The sequence below is a fragment of the Catharus ustulatus genome, chromosome 11 (genome assembly GCF_009819885.2).
Source record: "Catharus ustulatus isolate bCatUst1 chromosome 11, bCatUst1.pri.v2, whole genome shotgun sequence".
NCBI lineage: Eukaryota > Metazoa > Chordata > Aves > Passeriformes > Turdidae > Catharus > Catharus ustulatus.
The window spans coordinates 3,588,650-3,605,548 of NC_046231.1; positions in this window are offsets into that span (position 1 = coordinate 3,588,650).

Genomic DNA, 16,899 nt, shown 5'->3' on the forward strand with positions numbered 1-16,899 from the left:
AGTAGTGCTTCAATTTTTTATTGTAGGCTGCTTGGAACTAGTCCATCCAATTTATTCTTTCTTCTGTGGATTGGCTGACAAAAACACAAAAGTAAACAGTAGCTTGGAAATCAGCTCTGAAACTTTAATGAACCCGGGGACTGATAGAGGAAGGTATTCTTTGAGAGAATTAAGCTTTCGTGGTTCCAACACCTTCTTTCTTGCTTGGAAGTTGAGTCAACCTACCAAAACCATCAAGATTAAGTGTCCCATATTTAGGTAATCTTTTCAGGGTCTAAAAAATCTAATCAAAACGGTACATTTTTGTGAATATGTTTTTGTTGGTTGCCTTTTAAAACAATGTCTACATGTTCACTGTAACTCCTGGAGAGCTGAAAATCAAAGTATCTTACAAATATTGAAGGGTGGTTTCGGTAGTTCTTAAGTTATCACAGGTTTTGCAGTACTCTGTTGAATATTAAAGACAAGAAATGTTATTTCTGCCTAAGTTAAATATGTTAGAATTCCACTGTTAGGTCAATTTTGTGATTGTAAGGAATGACACCAGGGTTTAACTTCATCCCTTCTAAATTGCAAAGGATGTAATTTTCTCCTGAGGTATGGGCCGTGCAATCAGATGTTCAGGTTGTTTTGTAATTTGTTCAAAACACTTGAAGCCTAAGAATGGACCCCTCAAATCTGATATAGGGACAATTTTGCAAGTGTGCCCTAAATTGAGGGTTGTTGTAGAGAAGAAGGAATTAACTGCTCAAAGAAATTGTACTGATCTTCAGAAGTTTGTATTTTATCTGAAGAGTTATTCCCTTGAAATTAATTTTGTTAAATAGACTTTAGTTTTTTAAGTGCTTCACACTTACATTAATAGAAAAGCATAATTTTAAACCTACAAAATGCAAACCTGCTTTAAGCATAAGTCTCTCCTAAGCTGCTCTGTGTAATCCTATAGCAGGGAGTTTCTAAAACAAATATCTGGGAAGGAGCAGCCCTTTTTGACAGGCACATTTGCAAGGCACCAAGGCAGTTCTTTGAGAAATTTCCTCTGAATTAAGTTCAGCTGTTCTCACTGCAGGGAGATTTCATTATTCATTTAACTCTTTTGGGAACAAAGGTACAGATCTAAAAATCCTTACCCTGAAAGATGCTGAACTCCCTCAAATGTCTTTGCTTATTATGTATCCCTAGATCAGCCCTACAACTTCAACACAGAGGACCAAATCTATCCCACGTGTGAGTCTTTCAAATTCAGGGAAGCTGTGCTGAGGGTGAACTTGGCTATCAACAGCTTCTTAGATCTAAATATCAGGGTCATTGCTTAGATCCTTTGGTCCTTGATGTAGGTGTCTCACAGCTCATGAAAGGAGCAGGGCTATTTAAATATTCAGGGAACAAGCAGTGCCTGTGAGAGCAGCAAGAGGCTTCTTCCTTTCAATGGTAAAGGGCCCATAAATTCCAAATGTAGGGAAGGGAAGGATGAGAAAAACCTGCTGTGGGAGAGGTAAAAAAATGGCAAAATGCAAGGACAGACATTTGAGGAAGACATAAAGAAAAAAATATCAAAAGTATCTAGTACTTCAAATCTACAAATTTACTTTTTTTTTCTCAACAGCAAATTGTAAAATGGTGGGTAATGCAAAATCCCAAAGCTTCATCTGGTCACTGTGGCCCCATGTCTGGCTAGAAGGAGCCAGAACTCATTTTCATACTGTTCAAACCTGGGTTGGTTTTTTGCTTTTTTTTTCTCTTTCCCTTCTCCTCAAATGATGCTCCAAGTTATGGAATTAATTTTGATATTTACACACAGTACGGGCAAAAGAAAGCATCAAGGTCATATCTTCCTTTCATTATCAAATGATGACTCCTGTGGGTTTCCACACCTTTGGAAGAGTGTCCAAGTCTGCACTGCCTGTGCTTCCTGCTAATCCATCCCAGTGTGTGGGAGGGAGCAAGTGACTTTGATCAAAAGGAAACCCATGAATACATGGAGAAATAAAATGGATTTATAGTTCCCTACATATGGACATATCTGTGGAAGGCTTTGTGTTTTTAATTGAGTGAGCATCTCCCTTTGTACCAAGGCAACTTTTATCTACTCAAGGATCTTCCTTAAATTCTTTTTGTTTAAAATGCAGCTGTTGAGCCTTAGAGGCTGTAGCACTTAGAGTTCACGTTCTGCCTGTTTCAGAAAGCGTGGCAGAGCTGTTTGTCTCCTGGGCAGAGACAAATGGGGGTGGCTTTGTGCAGAGTCACACTGCAGGACACGTTTGTGGCAGGGCTGGGCACTCAGCTGAGGGATTTGCTGAGTTTGGATCCATTGTAAGGCAGGTCTGGGGGATTTTTCTCATTTCTTAATTTTAAATATGTCATTTCCTGCCATGAAGGCATTTATGGCACTATTTTATTGAAAGATTTAAAGTGAAGCTTTTAAAAGTGCATCATTGAAACTGTCAGGCTGAAGAGCCCCAGGGAGAACTTTTCCTTCAGCAAACACTTCCCTACTGCTGGGAACTGCTACAAGGTGTAATATATTTGTCAGATGATCACATTTCCCTCAGGGTTCTCCTGGTAGCAGCTATGGGGATCTTCAGGACGTGCAGAAAGGCAGGGAAATGTTTGGTTTGCTGGGAAAGCTCAGGACCAGCTCTGGGTACCCCATCCATTAGGTGTGTGCTGAGGTTCTGGATTTTCTCTTCCTCAAAAGCTGACATCCTTTACTTGCTTCAGAGCTGGTAAATGCCACAGAATGTGTGTTTGGAGACAGGTTCCAGGTGCCTTGGAATGGCCTCAGCTTCACTGACCAGTTTGGCATCGTGGTCCTAACTAACCAGGCTGGGTTTTGGGAAAGACTAAATTACTTTCCCTTATAATGCATCTGTAAATGCTCTGAGAATTTAAGACTGGAAAGTCATCAAATTATTCAAGTCCATTTTGGTTACTATTAAATACATTGTTTGTACTGTTTGTAAAATTCTCCAGAATTGCCTCATCTTTCACAAGGACATTTATGGAGTGGCTTGCTGTATTTGAAAGGGCAGAGCTTTCTGAATTCTTCCAAAGCAACCATCACTCTCTAAACAGACTTGGCACCTATCAGAATCATTGAAATAGAAAGAAAACAGTATTATAATCCTATAAAACACATCATGAGTATCATAAAGTCTCCAGCAATGACATTGTAAGCAGATGTTCAGACAAAAACTGTAATGTGGCCAGCAAAGTCCTCTCTGTGCATTAGAAGGCAGAACACTGAGCTGTGCTCTTGACCTCTGAATAAATGTGCTCCTTCTGCAGACAGCATCCTTTTCCAACCGCATCAGGAAAGCTCCCCAAAGTATTTACTTCTGAATTCAGTTTCTGCTGACTACAGCTCTGTCACACTTTACACACAAAACATATGTTAGTACATTCCAGGTTTTAGTGTGGAAGCTCTTATGGAGCAAGATTTTAGGCTGTTGGTTTGTTTTGTAAAATCAGCCATCCCGCGAGACAGAAATAGGAATTTTTCCAGTGAGTCGTGTTGGCAGGTGAGCTGTGCAGCCTGTGCAGTTTGTGTTGTCCCATGACAGTCTGCATGCAGCACAATTATGAAACGTGCATATTATGCTGTAAAGTCTAGGGAAAAGAGGATTTTTTGTGTGGAAGTTATGGAACATGTAAAGCATGTGGTGCACACAGATCTGCCTGGTGACAAGGCAACAAGCTGCTCCAGATCAGCCTCCCCTGCAGGGAAAGAGCCCAGAGGACTTGGGTGCCCAGATCCTGACATCCAAAGGGGGGAAATTTCCTGCCTTGTTAATGGACTTCCAACCTAAAAGTCGGAAGTCCATTTCTGAGTATGGTAATGAAAGAGATAGTTCAAAGAATAATTTCAGACCTAAAATGATAAACTAGAACTTTACTCAACTGTGTAAACCAGGCTCTTTAGCCATCAGGAGAGAACCAGCCATTTTTAAAAGAGGAACTGGATGTCTGACTCCCTAATCTCCCTCCTCTGGTTGCTTATATAGAAAAATCCACCATGGTCCTGGGGGAATCTTCTGATCTGTGGAGTTTTTCCAGTGCAATATCTGGATATGAGATATTGAGACTGGACTTGTGCTTTTCTTTAGCCAGGGCTGTGGTGAGAATCAGATGAAAAGTAATTCATGAGGGCAACCCCATCAGACTTTGTTTTATAGAAGGACAAAAGCCTGGGTTTCATAGGCATTGCACTTACCTAGTGCTTTCAAAATCTAATCTTATCTTTTTCTCTTCCTTGGTTCTTGAAAACATAGTGATATTTTGGAGTCACCTGCTGTATAGCTCATGCAACATGTTTTTCTATCAGTATGATTGCTTTGCAGAACAAGTAAATACAGAATTTGTCTGGGAGGGGACAAATTCTCCGCATGTCTGTGCCGGAAGCCTGATGTGATTGTCACTGGAACTGACACCAGCAGCCTGGATCTCCTCAAAAAGAGTTTTCCTGCTCTTGTCAGCACTCATCTGATTTCCAGTGGAGAGCACTGAGGAGCCTGAAGGGCTCTGTGTCCCTGCTCTGTGTTTTCTCTTCTGGGCACTCACAGAGATGGAGTGAGCAGCCTGGTGTTCTGGCTGCTCAGCCTTTGCACCTCAGCTGAGAAAGCCCAGAGTTATTGCTCCTTGGGATAGTCTTTTTGGGATGTCAGCACCTGCCCACTCCTGCTGTGATTGCTTTAACTTCTGCCAGATGGCAGAATTTTCTTTCACTCCAAGCTTCCTTTGAATACAAAGGAACAATCCAGAGGCTGCAAGCTCATGTCAGGCATATTGTGCCATTTCAAAGGTTGTTTTCTAGTGATGTACTTTCATATTTCAAACTGCAGTGTCTGGTTCTGGCAGCATGGGCCATCAGGATGCAGCCTATCACTGCCAGCTGTTATTGAAGGGAAAAGTTACCATCTTCAGGTGGGGGTTTAAGGGAGAAGAAACAGGGAGAGAGAGCTGGAAAGAATCAGATTTAGCAGAATTGGACTTGCCTTTGTCTACATGCTGGATATCAGGCTTTAAACTGTGTAGGGTGTTTTACCTTGGAAGCACCTATGAAATGTGAATTGTAGTAAACAATTAATTGAAAACAGTGTTTTGTGAAGGCAGTTACCTTTTAACACACTTTAAGCCTACCTAACACAGGTGGACATTTCATGAGTTGCTCCTCGAGCCCTGTATCAGAATCAGTTGGCAGAGGCAAGGACAGTGATACAAACCCCTCGTGCTGGTCATTCCTCCCTGCAAGAGGGCAGAGCTGGAGCCATTTCCTACAATGCTGGTGAGGAATTCCAGCTTGCTTTGGCATTTTGCCTGGACCAGAATGGAACAGTGTCCTTAAGTGCCAGCTCTGGTTATTTATCCTTTAGGGGGGTCTCAGGTGAAGCACAGTGCTGGTAAAACTGAACCACCTTCTCTGAAAGGGTTTGCACTGCAAACAGAAATAAAGTGAATCACTGGGCTCACCTTGGCTTGGCAGCTGGGCACTGAGTGCAGCACAGGGAAATGCAAACCCCCAGGTTCCAGGTGAGTGCTCCAGCCCATGCTGAATCCATGGTGAGAGACTCCCTGCCATGGGTGGCCTAAAGCAAGCTCAGGGAGTGGCCTGCTAGCCAGGGGAAGGCTGGGCATTGCAGGGCTGGGGACCCCATAAATGGGCAGGGTTGTGTGCCCTGAGATATGGGCAGGGTTTGTGCCCTTGAAATATACAGGGTTGTGTGCCCCAAGAAATGGGCAGGGGTTTGTGCCCTATAAACGGGCAGGGGTTTTTGTGCTCTATAAAGAGGCAGGGTTCTGTGCCCTGACAAATGGCAGGGTTTGTGCCCTAAGAAATGTCCTTTGAAAGCTGTGCGTGGCAGCTGCTGCAAACTGACTTCTTGGGGGTTCTGTGTGGGCTCCTTGCATCTCCTCTTTCCACCAAGAGCATGTTCTGGGTGTGTTTAAGCTTTCTGCTATGTTTTAAAGTCTGAGAGATTTTCCATCCACCGATTTCAAAGTGTGTCGATTTTATGCTGCCAAAATGTAGAGCTTGAAGCAGAGTGAGGAAGTCACTTCCAGCAGCCTTTGTAACAGCTTTTAACAGCTCGCAGGTCTCCTGAATCCCAAGCCAAAGCTCTGTCTGCTAGGCTAGTCTGCATTCTGAGATTTTGTACAGATACAGCAAGTACATATTAAAAAGCTGCAGCAGAACACAGGATTAAAGGGCGATATGTGAATTACAATATCCTCCAAGATTTGAAGGGAGGGAAGCAGTTGGAGGGTGACAGTCTGTTCCCTGGCAACTTCTGACACTTGTGTTAATTCTCTGCTGGAAGGAAATATAAGCCTTCTGAACTCTTCATGTAAATTGAACTGGTGAAAAACCTGTTTTCAGATTTAAACCAGAGCTCAGGAGCATCTGGGTTCATGGAGGATGGTGCCATTTGTCCTGGATCAGATGGTTATTCTGGGGCTCTGGCACATGGGTTATTCTCATCCAGGCTTCTCCTTCATTTAATTCTCATAAGAAGGGAGTAAGTTTTTAAAGCATTCTCTTGGCTGTTCTCCAGCCACAAGCCAGTGTGCAGAGCTGTTACTACAGTGTCAAGGTTTATTAGGAGGTAGTGCCATTTGTGGGCTTTATGCTTAAGGAATATTTCTTGCATTTATCTCTTTTTGACATATCCTTTTTACAGCCAAGGAATAAGAAACTGCATAACCTTTGCTCCTGTTCTTTATACTGTCTGGCAATAAACCTCATCATCCAAGTGACTTGGGCCTTGATCTAGCTAGGCATTTATAACTAAGTAGGTATGAATTTCTATTCAAAACTGGGAGGAATTCAGTCTATTCACAGGCTTAGAGTAAAGGATGAGTTAAGTACCCAGCTGGATTGAAGCTCAGACTGGCTGATGTCATAGGTGAAAGCTGTCATAATGCAGGTTGTGTGCCCTGAGAGAAGAATAAGAAGGGCTTTCTTCCCTTTGTTTTTTTCCTCCTGCACTCATTTCCAGTGCTCCACAGGCTCTGCAAAGCCTGCAGGTCCTGCCTGTGTTGCAGTCTCACTTCCTGGAGGCAGAGCTGGCCGAGCCATTGTGTGATGTTGAGATGTCGCCGTTTGTTTTCAAAGAGCACACACCTGGCTGAGGCAGGATAACATGTATTGATTTTTGGGCTGTTTGTAGAAAGTCTCCTTGGTCTGGAGCACATGAAAGCAGCAATGAGGCATTGTGTGGAGTTAAAAGCAGAATACATTCTTTCCGAAAGCAGAAACTGCTGAGACTTCCAGATGGTGTGCCAGAAAAGTTTTATTAGACTTCCGTAGGCTTTTCACTTTTTCCAGATCCCTGCAAAACGGAGAGGCCTCTCCCTCTGATTTTCTTGCCAAGTCCAAGTATGAATCTACTATTTATCCAGATTGCACTGGCTTTAACACATAATTTACATTGCCTGGATTCCTTTTGTCTGGCACCTCAGATTTTGTCCCTGTTGAGATAGAGTCAGGCATTGCTGGAGAAGGACATTTGTTAAAACTTGCACTTTAGGAACTAATCCTTTCAGGAACAGCAGGTAGAAGGATCTGACCCTGTTACATGACATCTGTGGACCAAAAAAAAAAAAAAACCGAAAAAAGAGACAAGCAAAAATGCTTCTTCCTTAATTTGATCAGTTTAAGTGCAATTTTGGATCATTTGATCACCACTTCTTGTGCCAGGTGACAGCTGTCTTAAGAGAACAACTCAATTTTCTTGTTTATTATGCACAGGTCCTTTCCCAAGGGTGAGTATTTATCAATTGGAGATAAGATAATGGATACCAAGTTGAAAGAGGTTATATGACAGTAATTGAAGCAATATGTGGGCCTGGTGTATTTAACTATGATATTTTAGCTGCATATTGATTTTAAAGAAACTTGAGAGAAGGAGTAGAAATTGAAGCTGTTTATTGATTTAATTACTCTTTTCCTTAAGTCTAAGAGCTAGAGCATTAATGGAAGAAGGGATATGATTTCTGGCCTGGTATTTGCATATCAAAAGATGACATTTCACAACAGAATCTTTAGAATGTGCTGGTGGTTTCAATTCTCTTTGCCATATGTGAAATGAGAGGGTTGTACAGAGGTGCTTCATTAACTATTCAGGGAGAAGTACAGTAATTTCACGATTACAAGCTGCACCAATTATAAGCCACAATTCCGGGGTCAGCAACGTTTTGTTTTTCCTCCATAAATAAGCCACACTGGATTGTAAGCCGCACTTTCGTTCACAGCGAGGATCCGCGTGCAACTTTCACAAAGTTGCCAAAGAGTAACAGAATCGCGGGATCACAGAGTTTACTGGCTCGGCCCTGCTTGGGGCGGCTGCCAGGGAGCGGCCCCAGCCCTGCTCGCCGCTGCCGCTGGGAGGCAGGGGAGTGGTGTGCCTGGCCGGTACTGCCGAGAGGAGGGAGAGGGGTGTGCCTGGCTGGCGCCGCTGGGAGGAGGGAGAGGGATGTGCCCAGCTGGTGCCGCTGGGAGGAGGGAGAGGGATGTGCCTGGCCAGTGCTGCTGGGAGGAGGGAGAGGGATGTGCCCGGCTGGTGCTGCCACCGTGCCCCCCGGGGCCGGGCAGTGCTGCCGCTGCGCCGCCACTGCCCCACCACCTGGGACTGGGTGGGCTCCGCCTCGGCTCAGGGCTGCTGCTGGCTTGGACTTCCAGATTGGGAAATTTCCAAAGTTTGTTCATATTTAAGCTGCTCCTAAATGTATGCCGCACTTCCGGTTTGAGAGCAAAATTTTAGTCAAAATGGTGCGGCTTATAATTGCTAAATTACTGTAATTTCTCCAGTGGGCCTGTAAAATGCTGTGGTCTGAAGGGCTGTGGGTGCTTGGGACCCAGCAGCCATGGCCAGGTTGAGGGTGTGCTGATCTCCAAGGCTGGGAGCACTGGAGTCTTGCTTTTTACTTGTAACACTCTTCCCATTGTTAGAAAATTTTGGATAAATGAAAAGTCATCTCTCTCCAGCTCCTGAAGGAGCCCACTGAATTTAAAGCGGGGCATTTCTTATTGCTATCACTTTCAACTCTGTTGGGATTTTTTATCCCATAAAATATTTAGGATTCATTTTGGTGTAGCAATACAAAAAGTGGTTTACCCCCAATTCTCTATAAAAATCAGTATATATCCTTGAGATTTCTTCTGACTTATGTACAATGTGAATTTTTGAATCTGTAAGTTAAACATTGCAGGGAAAAGCTGGTTTAAAACCTTAGAGATGTGAATCCAAGTAAGCTGCAAAAATTCTCTTAATTGATTTTCATTTTTCTGTGTTCATTCTGGAAAATGAGACTATAAATTTCTCCTCACTTCTTGAGCCATAAAAACCTCAAACTGTTTCAGACAGAAATGAACAAACGACTTTGGTTTTAGCATCTTGTACAATGCAGCTTTTCCCAAATCCAAGTGAAGTTCCATACTGTTCTTTTTTTATTAATATTTAGGAGGATGTAAAGGGCCTCTGTCATGCTGTGTACTGTAGAGACTCAGAATAAAGAAATAGTCTGGCTTTTGGAAACCAGTGGTTGAAGCATCGGTGCCAAACCACTTGGAGAAGAAAGGCAGGACACAATCCTGTGAATGGCACAGAGAAAAAGAAATTAATCCTTGGGAAAGGGAAAAAAGGAAATCTTTTCAAAGGGATGAAAGTGGAATATTTATGCTTGCCACAGTAATAGCAGCAGGCTGTTGCACTGTGTGACATTCAGGTGACACAGAGTGTGTCGATGGGCTGAGGTGAGGCAGCTCTGTGAGAGGCAGGTGTGGGATCATTCCTCCTCCTCCTGCCCAGCAGTGCTGGATCCCACATGTGCCCCATCCGTGCTCCTTGAACGCCCTGCAGAGGCACGGCAGGCTCTGTGCTGAGCCCCTGTGCCCTTTGCAGGCAGGACTGTCCCTGCAGGGGCACAGCAGGCTCTGTGCTGAGTCCCTGTGCCCTTTGCAGGCAGGACTGTCCCTGCAGGGGCACAGCAGTGCAGGCACCTGGGGGTCCCAGCTCTCCACACCAGGAGGCTCTGATTTACACACCCAGACCGTGATTCCTGCTCTGAGCACAGGAAACACACTCTGTTTTCCTAGCTAAAAAAATCACCAGAACCGTACACAGTTAGCAAGGTAAGGGAAGCTAGTCCTTTCAGGGGAGTGACTGTCCCCACAAATGTAGGGAATTTCATGTGGAAAGGAAATGCCTGGAAACCACCCCCTCCTTTGTTCTTTTCCCATTCTGAAGAATCATAAAGTATGTCCTTGCAGCACTTGTGCTTCCTCTTTCAGCTCACCAGCATAGTCTTGCACAGACAATGATTTCTCTTGGTCCATCCCAGTCCCACTCTGCTCTGGGATGCTGCTCTTCTCTTGCTGAAGAGCAATTCCAGGGTTTTCTTGTTTGCTGACTGAGATGCAGAAAATCACTGTGCAGGCAGAGGTACTTACCCCTCATTATGCATGCATGAAAAGCCAAACAAACCCCCACAAATTAACAGTGTTTCTTCTCCATTCGTTTTTCCCCCTGCCTCTCCCCTCCTTCTCTTCAGTTACACCCATCCCTGCTTTGGCATCCGTTCCCGATTTTTAATGTGCCTTTGGCCCAGCTCACTTTCAACATCACACAAGCCTTGTTTTCCCTCCACCACCTCCAGCTCCTTCTCAAATGGAGAAATAGGTTCCCAGAGGTGACCTTCAGCAGCAGCATTTTGATCTCCCCAAGCCCAGGGCTGATCCTTTCATCTGGTGGCACCGCCAGAGGCCAGGGAAGGAGCAGGGAGCTGACTCGGGTTCAACACCAAGCATTAAACAGCTCCCTGGCAGTGGCAGGGCTATCTCTTTTTGTTCTGCTGGAAGATAAACAGCTGTCTCAGTGTAATTAATAACCCTAATGGTTTGTTCCAAAAAAATAGAATAATCATAGGATTGAGTAATCAAAACTATTGATTAATGTAGAAGGCCCCTGGAAAAGGTTTAGTACAAAATGTTTCATCCTTCTGGGCATGGTTCCACTAGAGGCTGTAGTGATGATTGAACAATAGGATTATTGTACGAAGTCATTGTTTCCAGAATGGGGAAAAAAAACCAAAGTGCCTGTGTTTTTTGGTTTTTTTTCCCATTTAGCAATTCATTCATCAAATAAAAGATGCATTTTTTAACAGTGGCATTGCAGCCACCATTCTTTTTTTCAGCTGGGCTCAGGACTCATACACAAATCCCATTGGCATCATTGGTAATTCTGTGGTGCAAATTAAAGGAAAATTTTGCTCTTAAAAATAAAATCCTGGAGTCTTCTTTTGTTTTTTATGCAAACTGCTGATGATTTCAGGAGAAGTCCCTACTACCCCCACCACTTTTGTGCTTGAATACTTTTTCTTTGCTTTGCAAAATGGAAATTTTGGAGCAAGAGGTGTGAAGGGAGGGATTAATTTCCTTGGAGTTTAAAATAATTCTAATAAAAATTCTGTAACATGTAATTCCTAGGCTTAATATTAATAATACTTTGGGGAACAATAAATTGTGTAATGATAGTTCTGCTCATATTGGCTAAATCATTATGTATTGCAAAATGTCAGCCACTGAAGAAATCATAACTAAGCATGCTGTGAGCCTGCAATCTTGAAAAAGCCTGAGATCATAAAAGGAAAAGTGGGACTAAAAATATTTCAAAGATGCCAGAATGAAAAGGCTAACAACTGTCTTTTTCACATTTTAAAATTTACCTGTTTTCCCCAGGAGAGCATGAAGACATAATGAATCAAAGCCGGGCTTTTGTAGATCCTCCTGTGATTAATCTAATTATTTTGGAGAGATCAGATGAATTTGCAGTTGATATAAACAGCAGTTTGATTGAAGTATCAAAGGTAGATCAATAGGCCCAGAATGTGGATCAAAACATTCTAAGCTAGGGAGCTTAGAATCAATATTTTCATGAGGAGCGTCAACAACTGGGACTGCTGTGCTTAAGCTCATTGAATAAATGTACTATTTTCAGAAGTCACTTGTCACCAAATCAGCATTGCTCTGTCTGAGGCATTTTCTGCAGATGAGCCTCTCAAAACACCCAAGGAAACTTTCTGAGCCCAGAGAGTGGCAGTGGGAGCCCTGCAGGGGAAGCGGCTGGCTCTGGGAGCTGGCTCCCAAAGGGGACAAGGGCAGGGGGAAAAGCTCTGAGAGCCAGTGGAGCACTCATGGGGCTGGGGCAGGCTCCCACCACCTCCTGCAGACATCCCTGACCTGGCTACAGCAGGAATATTTTAGCTTGGAGGTGTGAAAGCAGCTCAGGGAGCAGGGGCTGGTTGTAGGAGAGCGAGAAGCTTCCTTCCCAAAGCTCCCAGAGATTGAAGGGAGTAGATGATCAGGGCCCGTTTTCTGTAATTCCACGTTTATTCTGCCCCAGTTTAGGTTCCAATGCCTGCATTGGTCTCCCCTCAGCACACACAGTTAAAGGGATTTTAGGTGAGGTTGCCTTGGAGGAGTTGGTCACAGGAAAAGATTCCTCTCAAACCTCATTGGAGCTGGAGACATCAGCCCTCTCTTTCTCCTCTCCTCCATTAGTGTGAGTTTAATTATCCTGATGAAAGATGCAGTGTTTGGCTGCAGCTCTTTGCCTAGGGACAGGTAAGCAGGGAATGCGGATAGGAGGCACTCCTGGTCATTAATCCTGTGCTGACTTGTGTGTGGCCCTGAAACTGATATAGCTGATATGGCAATAGAAAAATCTTCCCATAAGCCAGACACCAAATTTAGCAAAAAACACTTCTAGACTTCTTTTTCAGAGTTCAACATAAAAAATATAACACTTGTAACAATTTTCTTTTCATTTCAAAAGAGGTTATGAAGAACTTATTGCTTTAAAAAATAGTTTTAACCTCTCTGACACTTTGGTTTTTAAAAATCTTAGAAAGAGATTGAGAGCACAAACAAGCTCTGTAGGTGAACAGTGTCAGCCTTTGGCCTCTGTGCACAGAATAATTTCCTTCCCAGGTTTTTTGTGGATGCAAACATGTACAAATGACTCAGAGTAAGGAATACATCTCAAGAAGGTCATTGAAACGTAATCTGTGTGTCTTTCAGCAACTTTACAGTTGCTTTCTAGTCTTTCTTTTAATCTTATTTCCCTAAGGAGGTTTCAGGGTGGCATTCCAAATTGCAAGGATCCTCCACATGCACTCACAGCACAGGTGAGCACACAAACTGCTGTTATGATTTTTTTATTATTCTGTAGCATAAAAACTCTCTAGAGATAACTCTTTGGAGGTTGCTAAACTTTCTCAGGGCTCCTTTTGTTTACAGGGTGATGCAATCCATAAAAGCCAGATTTTTGGGGTACAGATAGGACTAGGGGTGTCTGGGGAATTTAAGGAGTGCCTGAGTGTTTCATCTTTGCACTTTGGTGTTCAGATGCTGTTGGAAAAAGCCCTTAATGCCTGTCCTCGTCACAGAGCATGTAAATATCTTAATCTGCCTCAGCTGCAAAATGAAAGGTGATAATTTCAGTGCTTTTCATCTTGCATTTTAAATGCTAGCCTTGAATTCTTCCTCCACCAGGAGCGCAGCAGAATTCTGGCTGGGTCTAGCAGCACTTTTGCCATGGTCTGACCTTTCCCATGATGTGCATAGTTTGAAGTTTATTAGTATTTTATCTAACTTGTGTGAGTCGGAAAATGGCACCAAATCTTAAGCAGAATAAGTTTGGAAATGTGTGAACTGATACCTGATAGTTACCATGTATTTTTGAAAACAGAGCAAGAAGCAGTTTTGTATATTGGAATAGCTCACTGATTAGTTTTCACCTGAGGGCAGCACAGCTCCTGACAGGGACATCTCTGTGCCAGTCCAAGCGTTTCCACAGACCTCAGTGAGCCCTGTTTGTCATTACCCTGTGCAGGGCCTTTCACTCAGGGCATTCTGAGAGCAAGGCATCACTTCGGTCTGGGGGAAATTCCATGGTACCTTATCTCCATGACACTTGCTGTGGGGTTTTATCCAACCTCACTGTGAACTGGGATTGGCACGAACCAACTCAAGCTTATGATTGGAATTTTCCATATGAAAGGATGCTCAGGAGTTAAATCTGGAAATCAGGCAGTGCCTTTTAGTTTGGATTTCCCTTAAGCCCAAGAAGCAGAGAGTTGATGGGGGCTGCTTGCCTTAACAGGGAAGGAGGGATAAAACCCCAGAGGTCCATTAGGCATCACCTCACAATCTGTCTGAACTGTGAGGGAAAGTGCAGGCTTTGAGATTTGAGAGAGAAAGAGGCTTAATCACTTGTTACTGCTCTGGTCCTACACTTAGGGAACAACTCCAGCAACAGGTCTGAATCTACTTTACCTGAATGCAGGCACATGTGGGGATTCCTCCATGCTGTGAGCCAGGGACTCAGAGCTCCTCTTTGTTAGAACAGCACTGGGAAACACTAAAGCACAGCTGAATTTATTTGTAAACATACAAAGTTCGACACAAACACCATCTGGTTTTCACCACTGGTTTCTGTTCAACAGTCCCATCTCTTGACAGGGGTCAGCTTCCCATTTTGGGGGGCACCTACTGCTCTGTTCTGAGGTTTCCTGGTGGCAGCTTCCCTGTGTGCCCCTCAGCAGATGCTGCAGGACACACACAAGGAGTCAGGTGTTGGGAGTGGCTTTGTGTTAGGCTTCAAATAATAATTATTTTCCCAGGAGTTCGGCAAAGCCAACATCAAGAACCCCTCCTTACCTACTTTAAACACCCCTTTCCTTGTGTTCCCCATAAAATAAAGTAAATCATTGCTATGTTGTGCAAACTTCTCATTTCAAGCACTGTTAGACACTGGTTCCACTTGTAGTTACTGGTCCTAATCTAAAGCAATTAATTTTTTTGGTGCTGAAAAAAAATGCATCCTGTGTTCTCAGTGCTTTCAGTACTGAATAACTGGAAATGTTTGCAGTAACTAAAACCTTCTCAGCCTTTTCTTGCTCCCTTCCCCAGTGAATGTTTCTTGTCAAACTTAACTCAGGTAGATTCTTAAAAATGCCTCCTTTGAACATTTATTTAACAGCCAACAAAATGAGAGAAACTCAGTATACATTTAATATGATACATGAACTTACTGAAAAACCCAACTTTTCAGAGTAGTTAACCAGGATTGTAGAGGCCTTCCTCTTGACTTCACTAAACCGTGGATCACACCCAAAATATTCTATCCAGTGAACCTTTGAAATTCTATTTAGCAGATGCTTTCAAACACAATGGGAGGTTTTCAAAAATATCTTTGTCAGGAAGTGTTCATCTGCAGACATGAAAACAGCCTTGATAGCATTAGAGGGGAGATAACAATGTCTATCTCTGTAATGATATCACCTTATCTTTAATTAATGTAGAGTACTGTAAGATGTTTTTCTGAGATAGGAGCCTCTTTCTTGAGTAAGATTCCTCCTGAAACAAAGTGTGTGAGTTGTGTAGCTGTTCTAAACAAAGGTTTAATGGAACTTGTTCACCAGCCTTGGAGGTGGCCAGAGCAGCTCCAGTTGTTTCCTTTAAGGCAGGAAAAATAATAGGGAAAAACAATAAGGAAAAATATTAATGCTCCTGACAGAAACATGAACCTATCTATTGCTAATACTGCAGTGATTTGATTAGAAACTGCCTTATTCCATGGAATTATGTGACCTCAGCCCAAATAAATCCCCTGGATCTGAGCTTTGAATAGTTTTGAATTCCCTGAAGAAATTCAGGTAATTCAGACAGCTTTTACATCTGTAACTTGCCCCACATCAACATCTTACAAGTTTGTATGCAGTCCCATCTTCAAAATATACAAGTACCAGCAATGGAGTTTCCTGTAGAGTCTGAACCCCTCCTTTATAGAAACAATTTGATTTGTAGTTAAGTAATGCTCAGTGTTTATTTCTTCCATCTCCAATTTTATTTTGCTTCCATCTTTTGATAGCTGGTCTGAGCAGCAGTGAGAGTCTTGCATGGCCAGCATGTTCTCATCCTCCTTGTTCCCTCTTGTTTCCTTCCTACATCATTTTCCTCATCCTGGTTGCCTGATGCTGACAAAGAGGAGGGGGAGAAGCACAGGTGAAGCTCATGTTCTCCAGGCTCTAGGACAAATGGCCTGAGTCCCCATTGCAAGGGAAGTCCTGGGCTCACCTAACTCTCCATCACGTGTCCATGGACCACAGAACAATCGGGAGGTTTAGTTGTCTCTATTATGTTTTACATGTGTGATTTCTTGTGGAATTAATGAATCAAACATCACAGCTGTTAGAGTTCCCCACACTTTAAAAAAATTCACCCACTAGGCTAAATGGTTATGACTGATAGAGATCATTGAATGAGAAAGAACAGCCAGTGCTTGCTGGAAGAAGGCACAGCTGTGAGTTTGCCATTGAAATGTTGAGAATGGAAAAGTACAGATTAAAAGCCAGGCCATTCCTAAATATTCTTCTCCAGGAAGTGGTCTGCAATTTCAGGGCTGATTCTCTGCCTCTTCGAGCTAGTCCTGGCTCCCACTGCTGGACTTGCTCTGTTTCATGCACCTTGTGCTGCTGCAGAGCTGTTTTTAGACCTAGTGAACAGTGCTGCAAACAGGCTCTCCAGGGTACTTTGGAGTGAAGGGCTCTGGGTGTGATCATTCCAAGCATTTCCCTGAGTTGGAGAGGTAGATGGTGGGAGGTGCTGGGCAATATCTTCCCAGCCTGTCACATACTGTGCTTACTGTCAGGCAAATACAGAACAACTTTCTTCTACCTGCAATCATCTCTGCTGCAGACAACCAGGTTGTCATGAAAGTAAGAGGGGAAAAAAAAAAAAAAGGCACTTTTCTCTCTGCTTAAATAACATATTTGTCTCTGAGTTGCCAAAATTTTGAGCATCAGGGTAGCTGAGCACACTTTTGTGTGTACAATTTTCTG